Here is a 23,847-nt window from a genome sequence, read left to right as displayed (position 1 = left end):
CGAGGTGCAGAAAGAATTGTAAAATCTTATGTTGAAAGGTGTTTGGATGATTGTATACATTCTACTCTGTTTCACCAGTCAGGTTCCAGACTAATATGTCAAACAGTTAAAGTAAACATGATGCATCAAATGTACATTATCAATTTCCAGTTTAAAATGAAAGATTTCTGTTCACTTTTGGATTATGAACGGATTATGAGGAAGACATTTTGTTACTACCTGGGAACAAAAAGGTGAATATTAGCTCTTTTAGATGATGATAAGCAGTTGCAGTGTACATATATATCATGAAATGTTGTAGAAATGTCAAGCAATTGTTTTTCCCTGCGAGAAGGACCCAAATGCAAGACGCTAAAGACAGGTTACAAACTACAAAAAAAGGACCAGGTTGAATTCTATAAAGTGTGGTTGAAAGGGGCACATGGCCATCGGAAAAACATTGACATTGACATAAGTGACAAAGAGCCATAGTAGTATGTCATCGTATCACCAATGCAATCAGTGAAGTTGAATCCATGAACGTTTTGGTGGTGTTAAGAGAATGCAGTTTAACCTTAACATGATTGTTTTCTAATCCTTACCAAGTAGTTCATATATGTATATACATATATACATATTCTATCCTTCCATACCTTTGGTACATACTTCTCCTTACTTTGACCCTTCCTTCCATCCTTCCATCCTCCTTTTCTCCTTCACTTTTGTTCATTTTTCCATTCTACTTAGAACTTCCTTATTTGTGCTCTTGGCCCTGACTGCACTGCTGGAATTCATTTCTCTCTAACCTGCTCCCCATCTCTTGTCTTTGTTTATGTTATCCCTCTGTTGCATCTCTGCTAACTCTCTTCCATTCTTTTTCACTATTTCACTAGTGCTCTTTCAACTCTTTGTGTTACATCTGCTAGCCGGTTAATGTAACCAGTCACTCGCCCTTTAATCTTTCTACCCCTGCTTGTCTTCAGCTTTTTTTTCTTTTATCCATCTTTTCCTCAATGCTGTAGTCTCTTGTTTGTCCTGCTCTTTTTTTACCTCTCTTCTTTTTTCTCCTATCCTTGCATACACCTGCCTCAGGACCTTCCCGTCATCCTTGCTTTCTAATCCCTTTTTGCTAATCCTTTCCTTGCTTCTATCCTCCTCCCTCCCATTTCCCTCTATCCTTTTTCCTTTAACACTCATGGTGATTCAACTAGAGTTCCTCTTCCTCCTACTTGTTTGGTCCCCATTCATCCATTTCTCTTTCTTTAATCATTATTTAAACTATTCACTTCCATTCAATATGTTGCCTTTTTTTACCACTTTCTCCACACTTTTCATTTCCTTTCCTTACCTGTTTCCTTCCCAGCATCTTCTTCTTTCATTCATCTTTCCTGTCTCTTTTGAACTCTTAAGGAATGGTCCCTCAACGGGGCTGACTCTAATACAACTGTAACACACACTACACTTTTTTACTCTCATACAATCTGTATTTCTCTAATGCACATATAGTGTCTGGGTAGTCTACCTTTGATGGTGATATGCTGATAGGATTTGTCTGTTCCACTACTGCTTGACAGTTTGACACACACGTATACACTTTAGCTACTATATATGGGGCCAAGCACAGTTTACCAGCTAAAATACTGTTGTAGCTTGTCAGTTTACCAACTTCAAAGCTCCCCCACCCTCTTTCTTGCTAACTCTTCCTCTTTTTTTTTCTCACACTACAACACACGCCTATTAAAGTGTGTTTGCTTAATGTGCGAAGAACGGCGCTAAGTCTGCTAGGTTAGAGGGCTTTGCTTCCTGCATAAAGTGCCTGCCAGGCCATACGAAGGGTAACACATTATCAAGCAATATTAAACTGTAATATTAAAACTAAGTCAGCCTGGGTGATGTCATTATTCTCAGATAATTAACCTTTGATGATGTCACTCACACTCACATATACAACACAGATTTATTAGCTGAGACCAGCGCCACCTCTGTACAAAGTACAGTCTAATTAGCTTTTGCATTGATTTACTTGTCACGGCTGAGTGTGCTTGTCTGCAATGGTTAAAACATAACTGTGCTCTTTGTGTATTAAAGATTTTAACTCTACTTTTTGGTTGAAATAAGACAAATGGCAGGAAAAAAAAACTTGTGCTGTAATTAAATGTTGACCAAGTGGTTTCAGTGTATAGTAATTGTGAATCTGTACAGATACATGCATACAAGGACATTGCTCCAGATGTCTTGCAGTTTAGTCAGAGGCAACTTTACAAAGCTAATCTCTGCTGCCATGTTGCTTGCCTTGTACTATGTAATATGAGCTACTGCTGGCTGTAAACTTTATCGGTACTTGCTTGTCCTTCATCCCTTTCTTTTCACCTTTTATAAAGGCCAGACAAATGACTGGGATTACTAAAGAAACTTGGGACACTCAGGGAGTAAAAAGATATGATTCGGCATTGTGGTATCTCTAAAGCTAGCTAAACAATGAGATGATGAATACGCAGTCAAAGACTGGAACAGTTAAAGACTGGAAATGTTAATTCATATACCACTCTTGACCTCAACAGGACACATGAGCTACATGTGATTACTGACAATGATATAAATAATCCTGTGCTTTTATCTGTCAAATAAGTATATGACCTCCATATTTTTAATTTATTCAAAATCGGCCAATGACAGAAGGTAACAGTTGAAGGAAAAGAGATTTAAGCCATTAGGTACATCCATTTCAGAAATGCCATGATTGTCATTATCCATTTAGTACATTTTGTCTACTCATGGTTGATCTCACTTTATGAAACATACCCTCTAAAAAAAAAGCTACCTAACATACTCTTTGAATTGGACTTGCGTAATTCTTTTACAGACAGAAATTACAATCAGGGCATGCTGTAGGGTAGATTTTTTTCTCTCTGAGTGTTTTTCCTGTCATGCTGCACAGTAGCAGAGCCGGTGTTGCTGAAGCACATGGACTTGCTTGAAAAATGCCATTTACTTTCTGGCAACCGTCCCTGGGTGGATTACAATAGGGCTTAAAAACTAAACATGTGGCAATATAACTGTTTCAACTGAATGTTGTATAAAGGGATTTTGCTGTCTGTCTGTACTCTGTAATTCTTAAACAGCTAACAGACAGCTTGAAATTCCATGAAATATTATACTTTTTCCTCAGAACTGACTGTGTGTAAAGCAAAGCAATGCTTGTCAAAATTCCTACATGTTAAATCTCTGTTACTTTGGTCCCCTGGAGAGACCAACGCAAATGCTGACAGAGTATCTATCAGGGCTTATGGAGATCATAGCTCTTGCTTTAGATCTTTGGCAGTCTGCTATTAAGGTTTTTGTATTTGGATTGTGATATGTGAAGACAAAAGGGACAGACAACTGCTTGACTTTGGCTTCTCTGGAAGGAATTTGAAACACAAGATGGCTATTTATTATTTTGCCTATTTGGTTGTTTCGCTTAATAAATCAAGCAGTGAAGGTGAAAATATTCAGACATCTAAGCAAAATACGATTTAGCTGTCACATCAATGTACATGTAACTGTACATGTGCAATACATTCAGTAAGCACAGTGCAACAAAACAGTCAGAAAAATTATGTAGTCTTTAGCAATTTACAATGGCAAAATAATATGACCATGACACTATAAAGTACTCAATTTATTCATTTGTTAAGTAAATTATTGGATTTAAGAAAGAAATTACACTGAATACTTTCAATGCAGTCAATGTGACAAATATTTTTTTCCTTGCCTTTTATTATGAACCATTTACGCCAGATTACTGTCTTTATTTGGACTGAAAATAATCCTAAAATGGGAAGCTATTTTGTTTATGTTTATGTATTTAGCAGACGCTTTTATCCAAAGCAACTTACAAATCAAGATATAACAAGCTATGCAAAAAGCTAACAATAAACTAACAACAATACAACTAACAATAATAACTATTTTGCATAATAAACAATTAATAAGGGTCATTATAGTTATGTATAGTTCTAGCTGTGGGTAGGAATGATCTTTATGGTTCTTTGTTTGCAGTGAACCTGAAGAAGCCTCTGACTGAACACATTTTGTTGTTTTATACCATGTTATGTGGTGGGTGTGCAGTGTTGTCCATTATGTGGAGCACAGAGCCACCCTTTTTTAACAGTTTGTTCCATTTCTTGGTGCCACTGCTGCTGCCCCAACAGATGGCTGCAAAGGATATTGTGCATTCTACCACAGACAATCAGAAAACATGTAACTTCTTACTGCAAACACTGAAGAACAGCCGAGAAACACACTACAGACCAGTGGCGTGCACAGACTTTTTGAAGGCAGGGGCGGATAGAAAAAAAAGGGCACATACAGCATGTTCTCACCACTGTAGAGTGTAGCACACATTTTGGCTCCCAAGAGGACACTTTAGCACACGTTTTGGCTCCCAAGAGGACACTTTAGCACACGTTTTGGATCCCAAGAGGACACTTTAGCACACGTTTTGGCTCCCGAGAGGGCAGTTTAGCGCGCGTTTTGGCTCCCGAGAGGGCATTTTAGCATGTGTTTTGGCTCCCGAGAGCACACTTCAGCATGCGTTTTTGAACAACCGCCCCCCCTGTGCACGCCACTGCTACAGACCATATTATTTGTATGACTGTATGTAAAGACAGCATTGAAAATCAGTATAACATTTTACTCAAAGACTTGGAAATACTTCAAAAATGTGTTTTTCTTTTCAAACATTTAAAGACACAGAAAATTATATTTTTGAAAAAAAAAAGAAAGACATATTTACAACTGTAGCACGTTCAGTTTCACTGATAAGTTAACCAAATTTGTGAGGGAATATGCTTTTAACTGAAGCTCGTATTTTTAAGGTCACCGTTCAGATAAAAAAACTAGCAGTAACTGATCACCTGTATAAATGATTTAAACTGCTGCACCGTGATTCGAAAACACATCTGAGAACTTTACAAGCAAAACTACAAGTAAAAAGATCATGAACAGCAGACGGAAATGGACTTTCCCCTGCAGACGCCTGATCTGAAAAATCTTTTCCGTTATTTGTAAAGGCACTGAAACAAAGGATAGAAAGCAGAAAAATTGTCACATGGACAAAGAAAATGTTTGCAACTGCATTTTAACTGCTGATCAATGCGTCATGTGTTATACTATTTGTATTACCAAAAAGAAAAAGAGGGCTATCAGAGAGCAGAAAAACAACAAATGGTGAGAAAAGCAAATGCCGGGGGCAGTAAATCAAAGACAGGGACAATAAATAACAGAAAATTAACAGGAAATTAAAGCGGATGAACCTAAGCATCACTCAACGTCTTCTCAAAGTACCATCCATTTAAGACAGAGTGAATCAGCCTCTCTAAACTGAGACCTCAATACATTGTGCTGAAATGTATGACTTATGAACAAAAATTAAAGGAAAAACTCTCAGTTGTAGAGTAGTGTAGGCAGTGGAGGAAATGTACCGTGTACCCAGGCACTGATCTGAGCTATCTATTTTAAAATGTTCACATCATTACATAATATTCTGCTATTTTTGACGTCTGCGGCTGCTTCAGATTTTACAGAAAGAAGAGTTGATTACTTCAGACAGAGATGGATTTAATTCAAATTTGCAGTAGGTAAATTACCTTTCATCAATATAGTGTTGTTTTTAAATATAAGTTGCATGCCTTTTTGCATAATAAAGTTTGAGTGTCTCCATATATTTTGCTCCGTTTTCTCCACTTTGACTTGATTCTGTATGGGATTATTTAGTGAGGGAGCTATGTTATTTTGTTTCTAGTGAGTGATCACAGATCGGTTGCTGTTTCTTCTGCTTCCACTCCTGGTTTGTTCTGGCTTAGGCATGAAAAACGTCATTCTGTGCCCGATAATAGACGCTCTCACATTTACATGACACTAGAAAAAAATTAATTGTTGTGTTAGTCCGGTAAGAAACGGACTTTTAAAATGCCCATAAGCATCTGAGTCCGATTAAAACCATGAAAAATCTGACTTTCCATAACAGGACCAACACACTAAGATAATGCAGGGAGAGGTAGAATCACTTATGTGTGCACTCAACTAGACTCAAATGGGCCTCGATGCTCTTTATAGGCTTCAAATCTCCATCTTTTTGCAACTTTTTGTAAAGACTTGTATGTGGACTGGTATATTAGTACAGCCAAATTCCCAATAAAGCTGTTGTGTTTCTATGTCATTGTTATAGCTTCAGTCTGTGTGGTGACTTCAGTCATACTTGCAATGACTTAACTTGATTCCCTTCTTGTGCACGGATACTAGATAAGGATGACTGTCAAATTGAATGGTCTGGTTGAACCCTTTTCATAGCTCAACTCACCTATCCTGTGCTGTAGCTGTGGTCCGCGTCAAAAAAAAAAAAATTGTCACAAATTTACTTTTTTACTCTTTTGAAACATTTGAATATGGTAACACAATACATTTAAACAACCGCACATACACCGAACAAACAAGTGGGAGTGTGCAATATTCTAGAATACCGCCGCCCTACAGGTGTTGTCAGGCTACAAAAACAACACCCCAACCAACTGATGGCAACCTCTAAAGATTTCTCTGTGTCTGTGTGTAGACTCATAAATGTAAAAAAAAAAATTTTCCCTGAAATAATACAGCTGTGGGTAAAGTAAAGTGCTTGGTAAAATTGTCATATACTTGCCTTCAGTCATTATCTTTATCTACTTTCACTTTCATTGATTTTTTTTTTCCCCTTAACATCTTTCGCTGTCATCTATCTTTTTTTTTCTTTTTCTTTTTTACTTGCACTTCCTCCACAGTCTCTACACTTGCTTCTCTTTATTTCCCCACTGTTACCTTTATCCTTCAGTAGTATTTTTCTGGTCCTTTCTTGCCCTGTCCTTGCCGGTCTATAAATCCCAGTGTCTGTGAGGGAGTGAGATACTGGGTGTCAAAAGCTCGCTGGTGGAATCATTCTTTTCATTGCTATCACCTTGGGATGGTCTACTTTAGTTTGCTTGTGGCCATAGACAACTCAAGGGGAAGGGTGAGGATAAGGAGATAAAAAATGGATCAATTCTTTGTTGGTTTCTCTTTAACACCCATTTGTCTTTGGCTATCAAAAATGATCTGTCTGATCTTATCAAGTGCGATCAGTTTAACCATCCTACTGCTGTCTGTGTGTACAACACCGGACGACAACAGAGTCAATCTCCAATTACTGGCTGATTGAAAGGACTTAATATCAACGTTATTAAAAACCTGAATAAGATTTTTTATAAAAAACATTTTGTTTGAAACCAGTAAAAATAATTCACGTAAGCGTTAACATAAGTGAGTCAGGATGCTTTGGCACAACTGAAAGTGCTGTTCCTCTCTTTAAGACCTTGTTATTTGTGTATTTCACATGTAATGGCATTGGGTTAAATGGGTTCAGTAGATTCTGTGAGGTTCTTATTCTAATATAGGTGTTATTTATCAGTCTTGTGTCAATGTCATGAGCAATTTCCAGCTATTCTTTTTAGTCTGAATTAAATTCAAATTTAGTTTTCTTATTTTTCTTATTTGTCGAACAGCGATTGTTGACCTTGTCTATTCTAGTTTTTGTTTTTTTCCCCATTTTGCTTTCACCTTTTTCAGCTTATCAAAGTATGAGCCTGTCAGGAGAAAATAATAACAGATAATATGATGTGGTTACCAATTCACATTTATTGTTGAGCAATGGAGTGCTGAAAAAAAAGCATTGACTCACCATTTATACAAGACAAGGAAATGAGATAAATAAAAACACATTCCAATATGTTTTCATGTCAAGTAATTTCTTTCCAATTTAATTTCCTTTCTTATTAAAATTCTATGTATGGCTGCTCTGCACTGCAGGCCATTAAATGCAGCAACTGAAATATGAATTAGGATGTGAAGATGCACACAGTTCAGAACAAATCTGGTTTGTTACAGTGCATACAAGCACGTAGGAAAGAAAAAAAAAAGCAAGGCATAAATTAATATTTTTTTATCTTTATTTTCAAAATTTTGACAGAGACGAACAGCCAGTAATTGTTTGGAACAGGCTTGTTGCCAGAGAAAAGTGTTGCAATGTTATTGTACCTATTGGTGAGTTAAACCTGGAGTATAAGTAACATCCCGAGCTGTCCCCATCTCCTGCCTTGTTCTGAATCTCGGTCCAAGGTTCCAATTTCTTACAGCAGCTCAGGGCAGCAATCACTCAGCCTTCACCATCGATAAGATTGTATTTGGTGACAGTGATGTATCTGTCTCCCTGTCTGACTGTCTAGACACTTTTTCTGATTCTCTTTTTTACACCTCAAACCGGTATGTGTCTGTGTTTCACTCTCTGTCCTCTGTGTGTCTGTCTGTGTTTGTGTGCGTCTCTCAACAGACTGGTAGTGTGCTCAGGTGCCTATACATATATATATATATATATATATATATATATATATATGTATAGCTCCTTCAAATCCACTTAAAGATGCGTTAGCTACAACATCAACGGATGAGTACATACCTTTACTCATCCGTTGATGTTGTAGCTAACGCATCTTTAAGTGGATTTGAAGGAGCTGTTCAGTTGAAATGCCTGGACATATCATGTTTTATTCTAAGTACATTAACTGTTGTTGTTTAACTCAGCTACACCGATGGCATCAGTCAACAACATTGTGACATTTCTAACAGTAATAATCATCTGTTGAAGTATAAATGAGCGTCACGTCAAGGTTTGTAGCATTTGTTTGTTTTAGAGACCAAGCTAATTAACAGCAAGTCAAGCCACAGTGGTGGTGTGAAGCAACTAAGTACATTACAGTGTTTCAGTAGTTTTTGGGGTACTTATAGGAGCTCAACAAATGATCAAATATCTCCTGCCTCGACTTGCTGTCTTGACCTCCACCGTGCACTGCTGGCTTTTCACAAAATTCATTCATGGTGTGTAAATCTGTTCACACACAGTCTTGGAAGAACTGCAGTACGAGAGCTTCAACTTGGCCCTGCAATCCACCCAGCGTAAATCTGATTTTCTGAACTGCTGGTAACCTCTCCAACATCTTAGCTGCTGCATTTCTGCCTTTCCTTTCACAAAATGAATCCAGTTTTTCTTCTTCTCAGTCATCCTTGTCAGTTTAACGCTGGCATCCAGAAAAGATGCATTTCCTTGATGAAGGCAGAACAGTTTGCTGGCTAGTAGTCAGATAAACAGCTTGATGGCATGCTTGGCAAATTGAGGTCTAATACACTGAAGTGGTCATATTTGTAACTTCACTTTTGCTCACTCTCAGCTTCCTCAGACTTTACCATTCGTAAGTTAACCTTACGGTTACTGTTGTGGTCCTCAAAACAACAGGAAATGAAGCAAAAGTCAAATGAAAGCCTCCAACTAAATTTTATGATATATCTTATCAATTTCAATAATCTTAAATACTCTATGACAAAGAGTTCTATGAAATTGGCTTCAACTAAAACAAGTAAAAAAGTGTTCCCATGGCTCAGTAGATTGGTTGCACTGAATCTAAATCAAACCCATGAGAAATTTGAAATATTAATTGCCTTTTATAAAAACTAATTGGTCCATTTTTTCCCCCAAACAGTCTTTAATTCTATTAGGGAGTTGGTGAAGCCTAATAGAAAGATTTCAACGAAGCTGTAATCTTCCCAAATCCTTTTTTGAGCAGCGAGCATCATCTTCAGTAATAGCCTAATCCTTTTTCTTTCTTTCACCTGCTTTGCTTTGATCTCCTGTAGGTCCAAATATTTGCCACAGCTGCAGAAAGCTTTGATTAATTAAAAAATTTAAGAAAGCAATGCTTATGTATAAAATTGAATGTCTTCGCATTAGTGCTTTGGGAAGAACAGCCTCCCTTCAAAGTCGTTGTCTGTGGTTTGTGTTTTTTTTTCATCAAAGTACCTTGGTGGCTGACATCTGCACCCTTGTGTTCAACGTTTTACAGCGCGCCCACACCAGCATTTGTTCACATTAAGTTGGTCTTTTTTTTCTCTATAAGGGACTTCTGCCGGGGTCGTTTACATCTTTTTTATGTGAGCAGCAAAAACATAGAATTCAGCATCTTTAATGTCATTTGCATCATCCTCCCCATATCTTTTTCCACTTTTGTTGCCCTCTGCTCTGGAGGATAAGCCTTATCAGTTCTTTGTCCCTGCATTTCAACATCACACACCTTTTATTAGCACAACTTCACACGGTAATTGGATCTCAGCTTTTCACATTTTCCTTTGACATGAACAAATCTGCTTCCAGATGAGTTCAAGATAAGTTTAGTGCAGCCCCTGAATACATGATAGATAAGTCTGTGTTATGCTGAAGGGCACTTTGGGGATTTGTAAGCACTATGGAGAACCAAATGTCAGAGACTTGAAATTTGAAGTGATCAAATCATTGTGGTGAATGGTCGACCATGTTATAGTCTGTGTTATAACCGTAGCAACATTTATCGGGCAAATATTTGTGAAGATTTCTGACTGTAAGTGGGTGTGTTTGATCATCTTACAGACAAGTGCCCATCATACAAAGTAGAACTTAGATTTTTTTTTTTTGTCTGTGCATTTTGGGCATGAAGGATTTCGTGTGTGTGTGTTGCTTTTAAGGGAGCTTTCACACCTATGTCATTTGGTTTGGAAAGTTCGACCTTTCCATTTGATCGGGACTATAGGCTAATGACAGGGGTGAAATTGTCAGCCAAATGTTGGTCTATGGGGGATAAGAATAGGTTGTTTCAAGAGTGAAAACAATTTTAAGATGGTTTAGAGTTCTGTAGCAATCACAGAAAGTTGTAAAAGGTAATACTCGCCAACACAAAGGAGAAACAGGATGTCGGACCACTTGGCGAGAGGAATTACAAGGTTTATGACATCTTCTGTGATAGACTCCCACTCACCTTAGGGGCCTCTCTTGAAATTGAGTTGCTTGCAGTCCTCACCTTTTTTTATTTTATTAACTGTACAGTTTTTGTTTGATGAGTAAGTTTACTTGGTGAGTTCAAACTAGCCTCAAGTATTGCACTTGAAGTTTGCGGTGCAGATAGTAATGCCTGTAATAGTGACAAGAAAATAAAACTGCTCATTCAGTTTTCTCTATTCAACAGTAACAGCCTACCTGCTAACCTGCAGATTTAACACAGACTTAAGTGCAGTCCATCCATCTGCATTTAAAGAATATGTGCCGTCCTCCATTGCAGTGATTGAATGCTGAGTGGCTGCAAGTTTGCTCAAGTTGGGAGGGAACTATGCACCTAAAACATTAGAAGCAAGGAAAAGCACAGACAGCAGTGTAGTGGACAATATTAAGTGGACAATATTAATTATGTAAACACAGAGTTTAACTCCACCACAAAATAGATCTGTCCATTTCTACTCGTGTTTTTTTTCCAAAGCACAGCAAAGCCGAAGCACCAACAACAGCACTAACACAAACAAGAGCAGTGGTTCAAACTGTTTCACATATTTCTCCCAAGTGGCAGCAAAATGCTATGACATGTATGTATGCTATAGCAAAGCACCAACACGAGGAGCCCGTCTCAAAGTAGCACTGGAAGTTTTTAGTTAAGCTGGTGATATGCAATATCATGATTAAATATCACAATAATGATATGACTGGTGATGTTTAAACAAATACCTCAGTATGTTTTGGGTTCAAGTTTTGGGTTCAATAACGTTGACTGAGAATTTTTTTATTTGTTGAACAATAATATTAAACCCAAGGAGTCAAATTTGCCCTCTATTTTCACATACCATGTATGTTGAGGAACATGGCTGACCAAATATCAAATTAGGATTTTGAATTGAAAGAAAATGAACCGATCCCGAATAGATAAATAAAAAAAAACATGGAGAGGAGAATACATGAGAGAGATGGATGAAATAGGTTTGTAGAGGAAAGAGGGAAGGAGGATTGATACAAAGCAGTGCATGGTGGAAATAATTAGGTGGTTGACAGAGCAAGTTAGTTACCCATACTGATTCATCCATTTTGGTTTGCAGTGAATCTATAATGTCTATGTATTTTGTCAACATGCCACTGAGACAGATCCCTGCTTGTTTATTGAGGCTGAAAGAAGACATGATTCCTATTCTGCTGGTGATTGAAAAACAAAATTATAGTACGACAGTGTGAGCAGAGGTAGAAAGAGATGTGAAATGAGGTGAAATGTCATAAACATCATGAGGCAGGAGGAAGTGAAGCTGGGCTGAGAAACGACTGATCTGAGATGAGCACAGCAAATGAAGAATGAATGCAGGCTGGGAATTAGAATGAAGCTATGATACACCAAGAAATGACTGAACAGAAGGACGAGTGAAACTCATAAAGATGCAGCTTGAAGCTATGCTGACCAAAATAAACACTCATATTTTTCTACCACACTGTCTTCTTCTGGGTCTGGAATGGGGAGGTGGGGATCAATATTTCTTATGATGTGTTTAATAATTTTACTTTGTGCTACATTTTTCTTGTACAAAAAGTGCTATATAAATAAAATTTGTTGTTGTTGTGATCTTACCTGTGGTAGACTGCAGTCAGAGCCCTCTCAGTTTGGCGAATCAGAGAGCAAATTAATGGATTTTTCACAGAACAAGCATTCTCCATCTAAAAGAGCTCAAACCCCTAATATTTAATCCTGATTTTAGCTAACACTACATGTAATGAATTTTACACCGTGTCAATTTTGCATCGACAGTTTTTTCTTTTTCATTAGTTTCTCAATTGACGAACATCTGTTTCTCCTTTTTATTGTGTACAAAAAAAGCACAAAAAAGCACAAAAAAAGGAAATTTTCAGATTCCAGGACACAGTCGATTGAGTTTTGCCATATTTTCAAGATTTATAACAAGGCGTTTCCATTTGAGGGTCTCTTTTTTAATTCTTTCACTTCTGAAAGCGATCACTGTTTACAACTATTAAAGCTTCTTTCCTTAGCACTAAGACAATTTGACAATCTTGAATCTTGGCTACTACCTGTAATCATCCTGGTCATTTTGCTCCATTTGGAACCTTTCTGAGTGAAAATGATTTCTGAAAAGAGCTCTTTCTACTTTCCCTTTCTGAATGCCCACTGCAGCTTTTCCTTTACAACTCGCAGCAGACTAGATGCAACAAAGACACATTGCTGACTGCCACAGGACATTTAAGAATTCAATTGATTATCCCCATCTCCGTCTATGTTAAAGAATATTTGTTTTCCCTAATCCCTGCAGCCAATTATGGATTTCATCAAGTACTCTGTAAATCCACTCCACTCTGACAGTTCGCCTCGTGTTTTTCCCCCTCATGGAAATCACTACAGTGGATTGGACCAGTTTTTTCCTGTTTTTGTCTCACCAGACCAGCAGTTCCATTCCAAATGGTTTAATGCATTCCAACCTGTCTGAGTTTCTATGTTCCATCTGCTCTCTCTTACATGTAAAGTATGTTTCACTGCTATCTGTATTGTATCTGTTATTCTTTCCCTCGTGCTACTTTTTGTAAATACTGTCTTTCATTCAGTACTTTCATATCTATTCATATGATAACCCAAAAGGAAACCGAGTAGTTAAAACTACTTGGCAGTCAATTTCAAACCTTGGTTTGCAGTATGTGTTATATAATCTCAACTCAAATTTCCTGTCTATATGGGAACATTCTCCCTCAAGACGTGCGCTTCATCAACTAATTATAACTTATATCACTCAGGAGCCAGATTAAATTAATACACTTCTGTAGATCTTACTTTTTATTTGTAAATCATGGTATTCACATTGAGATGACCTTACCATGGGGCTTCACATTAAGCTGTGTTTTGCCCCATAAATCAACTATAAAGCCATTTTGAGCTATGTTTCCCCCAGCTCAAACACTAAACCCTTGCCCTTGTTCTCTTCTCTTTTAAAAAAGTGTGTTTTAGCAGCTGCTGCTCTACCCTTTGACTCTGACATCTATTGGGATGAAATATTCCAGAGCTCTCTGCACCAAATGCCGAAACCTCATTGCATTAATAAAAAAAAAAAATTGTCCCCATTGTCTTTTGAATTTCATCAAGCTATGTTGACCCTCTAACACCCCAGTTGAAGGGCTAGATGACCTCTACTCTTTGATATTCCTCAAAAAAAGGAGACAGATGCTTAGGGCTAAGTGGTAGGGTCAAGGGCAGGAATGAAGATTAAGTCAAAGTCTTCTGAGCATCAGTGGCAACTGAAAGTCGTTACTGAAAGCTTCTCTCATTGTGAAATACTTGCATTTAACTAATAGTAACTACTAATTGCAGTGAGATGATAATCTTTTTTTCTATAGTAAGACTTACTTATTACATTTACTGAAAATATGTTTTACTGCCTTTTAGACTTTCTACATTTTCAGGCGGCCATTAGATGTAGATTTATGAACACACTTCTTCTAGCTGATACAACATTTCAGTTTATGTCCTGAAATAGATAATGAAAATGTTTCACTCTTTCCATAATCTATCCTTCAGCTCCACCAGAGTGGACTGACCACAACAGGAAGGAAGATGAATGAGGAAGAGACAGAGTTTAGGTGGAAATAATGAGGGGAAAGATTTGGGAGTCAATGAGGAAATAAGTGATGGACAGCAAAGGAAGGACTGCAGCCATGGAGGAGTGTGAGCTGAATGATTATGAGAGGGGTTAGAGTAATAGAACTGCCAGCTCACAAAGATACACCATGGCTAGTTTGTTGGGGCCTGATGTGTGCACTTTGCATGTTCTCCCTGTGCCTATGAAGGTTTTTTCTTGATGCTCTAGCTTCCTTCCACATTCCAAAGACATACACTTTGGGTTGAGTGGTGATTCTAAATTAGTTGAGTGTGTGAATGTAAATACTGACTCTGTGTGTTAGCTAGGTAATGGACCTATGACCTGGCCAGGGTCTCACATGGATTAGTCTCTAGTCGACTGTGTTCCTGAACAGCAATAACCAAGTAAGCTAATGAATGGACATATTTATTGCAACAAAGGAAAAGGTGACCAAAAAAAGAAAACGTAACAAGCAGGATTACAAGAAAACTTGATTGGACAGGGTTAAAGAGTGGATGGAAAAAAAGAACACTTGCAGCAGAGTAAGAAATTAGAAAAATAAACGAAAAGGTTAGTGACTCATCCTATGCTATTCATCACTTGTAGCAGCACAGTGTGTTCTGCTGAAACGAGAAAAGAGAGGTGCTGGGTATTAGGGCAGGGACCCCTGATAAGACTTTGTTTGTTTGATTATCACTACCTCCAATTGGACATACCTCTGTATGTCTTTCTCCCTCACATTAATAGAGGGATGTACTGTGGATTATCAGACTGGAGTCAGACGATGTAGACATGTTAACTTTGTTTTTTCTATCAGTCTACATTCAGTGTTATTGTTTTTGCATATCTATCATCATTTCCGTCTTTAGTGTGACCCAAACGTCCTCACTAAGAGAAAATAAAATATCAATTAAACTTTTTTATTTAATTGGGGCAGTCATGCAGCTCTCACAAATTGAAATGGTGTGACGCTAACTGTTGCAAACTCTGGTTCTATAACTTGCTGCCTAACACATCTCACTATTTAACTCTGATAAGATGACCAATGTTACTCGCTTCATCTGTCACATTTTTAACATTTTTACTCACCAGTGTATATGCTGGGTAAATCCTCAGAACTTACAGTAGCTAGGTCTCCCTGCAAGAATGAAACAAATCTGAAGTGATCTTTTGAAAAGGTCAAGAGATATTTATTGTCATTTCACCTATTTACAGGTGGTACAGTGTAATGAGATTAAACAACATTTCTCCAGGACCATGATGCTACATACATTATTATAGAATTTTAGACAGCACACGTATGCATAGAAAGACAGAAAGTATAGACGCTGCTGAGCTTTCTTGGCTATGGAGTTGGTGTTGAGGGACTGGGAGAGGTTCTCCGCCAGGGAAACACCCAGGAATTTGGTGTTCTTGACGATCTCCACAGAAGGTCAGTGAATGTTCAGTGGAGAGTGGGTGCTCCGTGGTCTCCTGAAGTCAAGGAGAAGTCAAGGAGGTCAAGTGTGGTGGGGCTGGAGATGGTGCTTCAGATCAAGACAGATTGAGATCTCTCAGTCAGGAAGTCCAGGATCCAGTTGCAGAGGGAGGTGTCAAGGCCCAGCAGGCTCAGCTTTCCAATCAGGTACTGAGGAATGATTGTGTTGAATGCTGAACTAATGTCTATGAACAGCATTTGTCCATTTGTGTCCTTATTGTCCTTGTGGGTGAGGGCCAGGTGTAAGATGGTGGCAATGGCGTTGTCTGTAGAACGGTTATGGCGAAAAAACGAGCAGCAAGAGGTCCGGTGTGGGTGACAGCAGGGTCTTGATGTGCCTTAAGACCAGCCTTTCAAAGCACTTCCTAATGATAGGTGTAAGAGCAATGAGACGGTATTCATTGAGGTAGGACACAGGAGTCTTCTTTGGCACAGAAACAATGGTGGTGGACTTGAAGCACATCAGAACGACAACGGTGCTCACAGAGATAGAGACGAAGTTAGAACATCTGACGTCTGGCCTGCACATTCTCTGAGCACTCTCCCAGGGATGTTTTATCGGTGCTGTCCTGGAATTGGCTTTGCTCATCTGATGGCCGAAGACAGGTTGTCGTTAGTTGGAGCCTCCCTAAACATATGCCAGTGTTCGAAACAGTCCTGAAGAGCAGAGATCGCTCCTGCAGGCCAGGTTCTCACCTGCTTCACAACTAGTTTAAAGCATCTGACAAGTGGTATGCTGGGATTATCATAAATTGAGTTGGGGGCGGGGCTCCACATGGTAAATGTTTGTGTAAGCAAGATCCAGCACGTTTTTTCACTCTTGTTGTAAAGTCCAGTGCTCACATCATTCTGTGTTGATATAAATGCTCAAGCCACCATCACGTGTCTTACCGCACAGAGCTGCAATTCTTTTGGCATGAAATGAGTTGAGCTCGTCCAGCTGAATGGCGGTGTCTGGAACTCTGTTGCTGAGCCATGTCTCTGTAAAAACAAAGCTGGGAATTCATGCTGGGAAGTCCGCTAAGGTCAGATGTGGTCCAGTTTTTTTGTCCAGGTAACAGATGTTGGCAAGTAGAATGGACAGAAGGGCCAGCCAGCTGGGATTAGATCTTATCCTGGCACAAACCCCGCCTGTTGGCCGTGCTTCTTGGCTTACCACTTACAGCAGATCCTCTCCTGGCCACACCGAGCACTGGAGGTCTGGTCTCCACAGCAACCCGAGGATGTATAGCAGTTCCATCAGATCATCTTGAAGATGAGTTTATGGGCAATTCTTGAATTTCAGCAGTGTTTGACGTTGGTAGAAATGACCATAATTAGTTCCATTATCCATTTGCCCCTGGAGTCACACATAATAGTACTCAAGTACAATAGCACAGTGTAGAGTCATTCATTAAGGACAAAAGGTTTTAGTTAAGTAATTTCTTGGTTGCAATTTGGTAGATGAAATACACATCATAACATGAAACAAATAACAAAGAGGACAACAATAACAGCTGCAGTGAACATTCAGGCAAAGTAGACAATGACTTTCATCTCTTGGAATGTCTTCAGTGTTGCATCATAACTGGGAAGATGCCAGGCAGTCACATGAGTTTGTGGGTTGCCAACTGAGATGAGAAAACAGCTGGAGGGTAACGCCATTTTAATCTTTGCCAGGTCACCGCATTTTGGAAAATCCTTTGGAAAAGTCCACTAATGCTCATCAAGTCTTCTTCAAAATTCTTACTGTTTCCTTTCACCTTTTCTTACTCACATCTTCTAAATGTGAATGAAAAATCTCAATGGATACCTGGCAAGTTAGAAATAACACAATACTTATGTTTGAAATATATGACAATTTAAACTTGCTAAAAATGTCTGTACGGAATTACTTTATGTGACTCAGCAGTTTTTGTTACATTCTTTGTCTTTCACCTTCAACTTTCTTGTTCCTTTTTGATCCAAAAACTTGTCTTATGCATCATGAGTCACTTGTGTGTTAAAGTAGATATTACCTAAGTTTGAAAAGTTAAGCAGGGAAAGTGGTTTATCATAATTCAAAATAAATAATTAACACTAAACAAACTAAAACCCAGTCCAGTTCAATATCTTTTTTTTAATGATGTTGGTAGTTCATTGCTAAACAAAATATTTGTACTGCCTCGTGATCAAAGGCAAGGCAAACAGCTGACCATACAGTATCTGTTTGTTAAAGACATGTTTGATATTCTACATGAGTAACCGCATCATTTCATGATTTATGGAAATGCACAAAAAACGGAAAAATCTTGACCACAGGTGCAACAGAGAATTCAAGTGTTTGATCTTTTCACACACCAGATCACACACACAAACACACATTAGCACACGCAAACAGGTCAGCCCTACAAAATAGTCGAAGAACACTCCATTTCACAATCTCCACCCACTCACACACACACAGGCAAGAGAAAAAGAACAAGCCACCTACACGCAGTTCCTATCAGACAGCTTTTTAAATCGGGTTGTCAGAAAATTCCACAAGGCATGTAGCTTCTAGAACCCTTTCAGTATGTCTTCAGCCCTGAACCAAATACTGATATCACTTTGTTCGAATTTGTTTCCACAGATGCAGACATGAGGCATCAAGGAGATGACAAAAACGTTCAGGCCTGCTGACTCACATCAGAGGAGAACCAGCCCATCTGGAATGCCAAAATCAGAGGTGAAATAAATCTACTCAAAGGTTCTTTAAATGATCTGGGAAGACAGGCAGTCTCCTGTCAACATAAACACATATCTTGAATGACTGGAGGTGTGTGTTTTTTTCCCTGAGTAATTATTTACTCAGTGGGCTTTAATAAACACTATATTTTATAAGCCCTGGATGTTTGCTGGCTTATGTCGTGGCTTGGCAGAGAAGTCGAGTTAAAAGTCTGGAAGTAATCCCATGTTTAGTATGTGTTCAGATATCCCTGGATGTACATCGCTATGGCGATGGTGTGGGGTTTGCCAAGGCCTATAGGATTAATCATCGTATCACAAGGTATTTGATCAAGTTGCAGCTGTAGTCGTCAGAAATAAAGTGTTTGAGTGTCTGGTTATTAATTCGCATAAATTGAAGTTCAGACCATAGAGTGAATTTATCCTGGTGTTTTACATTGATAAATCTTTCTACACAATAGCCAAACTTAACAGGGAAAATCATAAAGGGGTGGAAGGGTATCTAAAAAAAAGAGTAGCGGAATGTTTTTATTTAGGGAAGCATATTAAGTACGACATGGAAATCCCCTTTAAATTTCATCAGACAAATTAGCATAGATCCATCTAAACTCAAAGGCACTTTGACGCAGTAATCAAAGTTAATGCAGGGTGTTCAGTCAACTTTGGCCACTGAAGGTGAATGACTTTAGTTTTGATATCATATTTTCCATAGGTGAGGTTTGAAAAAAGGATAGATTAAAAAAAAGGAAGATTGACATGGCTGTTTTGTATTAAAGACACAGTTTCCTCCTACCGATGTTGCAGCTGTTGCATAATTAAGTACGGCAGTGACAGATACACCTACTGCTCCGTCAGCACTGCTAGGTTCATAATCCACTTATGCTAAACGTTTGAGTGATGTCTTTGTTCAAATATCCATTGGTCTGAATGACATAACAGCTTGTGTCTATATTATCTGGTCAAAAAGAGTCACCTACTGGATTTAACTAAGCAAGTTGGCAAGAGCCTCCCATTGAAAAGTGATTGCAGTGATCACCGTGTTTCATCTGACAACTAGTTATTTAATCCTGGCTAACGCTGTGGGAAGCACATTCTTCACCAACCACATCAGAAGACATGGTTGTTTAAGATGTTGTTCTATTTCAGAAGGTAAGAAATGACTGGGTTTGAACAGGCATCGCATAAGTATTTGGTGAAATCCAATTAGATGAATTCAACGGCTGAGCGATGTTTGATTGTAAATTTCATGGCATTGTGAATCTCTGCACACAAAATGTGAACAGAACTCAACATACTGGGGCAAAACAGCTGTGAAACTTTAAAAAAATGACACGTCAGTGAAGTTGGTTGGAATGAATGACAGGCTATAATTCACTATGGATTATAAAGCTGAGAGGAGCAGCAGATGAAGTGCTGCATCCATTATATCTGGTGCCTACTGTACAAGCATGTGGGTCATTATGATCTGTAGTTGCTTCAGTTGTTCCGGTCCACTTTCAGAAATGTTTTCAACCAAAAAGATCAACTTCAGTCCAATCAAAAGATTAGATTCGAAGTTAATCAGGTTTCTTTCATTCGTTGATTTTTTTTTTTTCTTCATTGACTGGTATGGGGCATTTTTCGAGATAACAAGTCCAGAATTCAGTGGGCTGAAACAATGATAGAGTGGTTCAGGGATCTGAGACTTTATATTAACACATTGATTGGCTACCACAGAGTGCAGACCCCATTGATAATCTTTGTGCTGGAGAAGACTTTACGCAGCTCCCTTTATAGATACAATACAATATGCATCTTGTTGACAACTCTACTAACTCAAAAATGACATAGCATTGCATAAGCTTATCAAAATGATGCCATGGCAATTTTGTACCAACACACAAAATGTTAAAATATTTAAATGTGATCTTTCACAAAATGGTAAAGTGTCTCACTTTCAACATTTAATATGTTCTCCATGTTCTGTTTTACGTGAAATATTGTTTTATAAGATTTTGTTTTTATCTACATTTGACACAACGTCCCAAGTTTTTTGGAATTTGGATTGTATGTAAATTCATTGTGCTAAGATATGGACACCAGTGGGAACAGCCTTGGCTTGTGTGAGTGACCTTGCAAACCGGAAGGTCAGCGGTTCAATCCCCAGCATGGCCTCAAGTTGTAGAGTTCCTATGCACATTGGCCTTGATATGCTCTGATATGTTCAACCGTATGTGATTGTGGAGAGAAAGCATTGCAAACTTTACATATAGAATACATATGAAAAACTGAATTGGTGAATGAGAATAGCATATATAGCTCTTCTTTTGTAGAGTCTAGACAAAGTTATTAAGATGCAATATAAGTGTGGATGGTCATGTGAGCTGCTCTTGGATGGTCATTTAGCTTTGCTCTGCAACAGAAAAAAACAGAATCAAACTGGACAAATCTGAGCCATCATCTGTGCTTCTTTGCTATTTGTGGTTTTTGACGTTTTATCCTCATTGTGAAATCAGCGGCCGTAGGCCTCTACCAGCTCTAGCCAGCTCTAACTTAATTTCAACCACTTGATATTCAAAGCGTCATCACCAGAGCCTGTGCGTTGTTTTCTTTTCAGAGGATTGCACATCTCTTCATCTGCGTTAAAAACATGGCCATCGGTGGAGGCTGAGAGCGCCACAGAATGATACCCCCATGAAGGTACAAAACAGCTTCTATGCTTTGTTTGTGTTTTTTTAATATATATATTTCAAGCAAAAAGTAAAACAGTACAAGTAATGAGACAAATGACAGAATATCTAAAATGTTTATTTTTGGAAATGACCAACTTTCAAATTTATCCTGAATAATATAGAGCTTGAATTTTTAAAATGCAAACTCTCTGGGCAATACCAACACTGCTTCTGCCCATTTTCAACCATATCATGTAACAGCTACGTTGATGCACAACCTACACTGCGCAGTGTCATAGCTGAGGTTCAGAAATGGAACAATGACAATACTACAGTGATGCAACTTAGTTCCCACATGTATCAACATACATGTTCGATGTCTTGCAAGCTAAATCATGACATTCCCATTCAGTGTTTCGCTACATGATAATAGACATTTATCTGGTGAAAAAAAAAAAACATTATGGGAGGTATTGGATGGAAGAATTAGTTTGTGGAATTTAATGCATGGGTCTTTGTATTGAATTCCATCTGATGCAACTTTTTCCACTGTCTTTTCAGTTTTCTATTTTGTTGTCACTTTTCATTACTTAGTTTTCTACTCTGGTATTATTTGCAAATCGTTAGGATGAGATGTTAGAAAATACACGTTTACAGTTAGAAAATTACACATGGCTTAGGGGGTCACATATTTTACTATAGGCTGAGGTTCCTATCACATTATGTGGAAGCTACCCCCATACAACAGCACACTAGGTATATGTTGCCATTTGCCAGTTTCTAATCTCAAATTCTAACACTACATCTACATTTTGGAGAGGCAGATCAACATATCTACTGCATATTTTCTGGTGATACTGGGCTCATATTTTACTATTACCTTGACAGCTAGATATAAACCCAGCTGCCAGGGTGTAGACATGCTTCATAGTTAAGTGCATGCATGCAAATAGAAGCCTGCCAATACCACGGAGTAGAGCTGCTTTGAGTTTGACGGTGATGCAAATTACCTTACTGTCCCACAGCTGTTTTTCTTGTACGCCCCAGGTATCCTTACCTTCACTGTGCTGTTTGTAGAAAGACAGTAGGTTTCAGAGTAGTATTTATGCCACGAGAGTCTTGGAAGAAGCTGGTGATGTAATTGAAAGTGATGCATAACGTCCTGAGATTTTGGAATAAATCTGTTTTTGTGTAGCCATTAACATCTCAACCCTTCCACTTCTAGCTGTGTTCCTGCATCCACACACTCCTCCGTATTGAAGTAGCTGCCAAAGCTCCACAAAAAGCCATACTTAAAAAATTGTCTCTCTACTCATCTACACTATCATCATCTCAGAAATTCACTGACTTCAATATGAACTTGCAAATAAAAGGTTTAATGTTATGAAGTCTTTAATGCTTGCTGTGGGTTATTGTGTTTTATTTAGCCTTTTGCGCCTAAGTATAACACAAATGCAGCAGGTTTTTTGCCAGACTTTTATACCCATTTTCCTTTATTTCTTCTCTTTCTGTTCAGATATACTGTGTTTTAATGCAGCCCATTTCCCAGTAAACCCTGATCATTTACTTTAATTTAGTCTTCAATTTCTTTTTGCGCCAGCAGAACAAGCCTGGAATAATACAAATGTGGTTCATTTAGGCACGTTAACCAATATACATACAAGTAAGTCATTTTTCTCGCTATCAAATTACACTGCAACATTTCTTTATGCTGTGATCTTGGTTTTATGCAAATGTGAAATGATCACAGAAAGACAAAAGTGAATATCATCCATAGAGCCGTGAATATCATCAGGGGTTGAATCCTGCAATTTACTACAGTATAATGTCTCTGCTTCTTGTAACTGACACTGTAACTCATTACAATAGTCAATTTATTCCTATGAGAATGAATGCACAAGCCTCACTGCCATGGACCCAGTCAGTTTCAATTAATTTGTTATGAAGTACATTGTATGAAGTACCTGGTGTCGAGCACTAAATTATATATTTTGAATATTACAGACATAGAGCATAGCTGTGTGAAAATGAGGCTCAAGACTGCGCCTTTTGTCTCGGGGTCGACTAGGTCAGTGAAATTAGTTGGTTCATCAAGTTACTGGTTAGCCTGTATTATCAGCAGTGAAACGTGTGTAAGGGCCTCCTCATTGTGCATGCTGTGTGTATTTCTGCTATTACCGCACAGCGCCTGCAATGTGGAGGCTGAGACATGCAGAAGCATCGGACACACATTTGCTTTTTTTTTACCACACATACCATATTGACAGAGTGGTGGAAAACCAAGGTTGTATAAAAGTGCAGATATAATAGAGATAATTGCACATGCAGTGGTCTTAATATACGGGGACAGTGTCACACAATAATGCTATGTTGACTCATCACAGAGCATTCTTCTCAATTTCCCTGTCAGTCACATTGCTTTTAACCTGTCTATAACTAACCACTGTGTTCCTTTTTCACCTGTAATTTATCTACAAGTGGTTAACCTCAGTTACAGGTTTATTCTTCTGTGACAGTGAAGCTATCTTTGGTAGAGCTCAT

At 38.3% G+C, this 23,847-nt stretch overlaps 1 protein-coding gene across 1 annotated transcript in view; it reads left to right on the top strand.

The window, feature by feature from the left end:
- Positions 1-23,847, top strand: part of htr2cl1 (5-hydroxytryptamine (serotonin) receptor 2C, G protein-coupled-like 1) — a 151,362-nt gene that overhangs the window by 24,879 nt on the left and 102,636 nt on the right. Inside the window, exon 2 of the mRNA XM_072376537.1 lies at positions 18,561-18,656. The gene's annotated coding sequence lies outside the window, so the exon portion shown is untranslated. The remainder of the gene's footprint in view (positions 1-18,560; positions 18,657-23,847) is intronic.

The sequence above is a fragment of the Leuresthes tenuis genome, unplaced genomic scaffold (genome assembly GCF_036924035.1).
Source record: "Leuresthes tenuis unplaced genomic scaffold, fLeuTen1.0.hap1 SCAF_22, whole genome shotgun sequence".
NCBI classification, from domain to species: Eukaryota; Metazoa; Chordata; class Actinopteri; order Atheriniformes; family Atherinopsidae; genus Leuresthes; species Leuresthes tenuis.
Note: the sequence above shows the minus strand (reverse complement) of the source record. Positions and strands in the feature narration are given on the sequence as shown.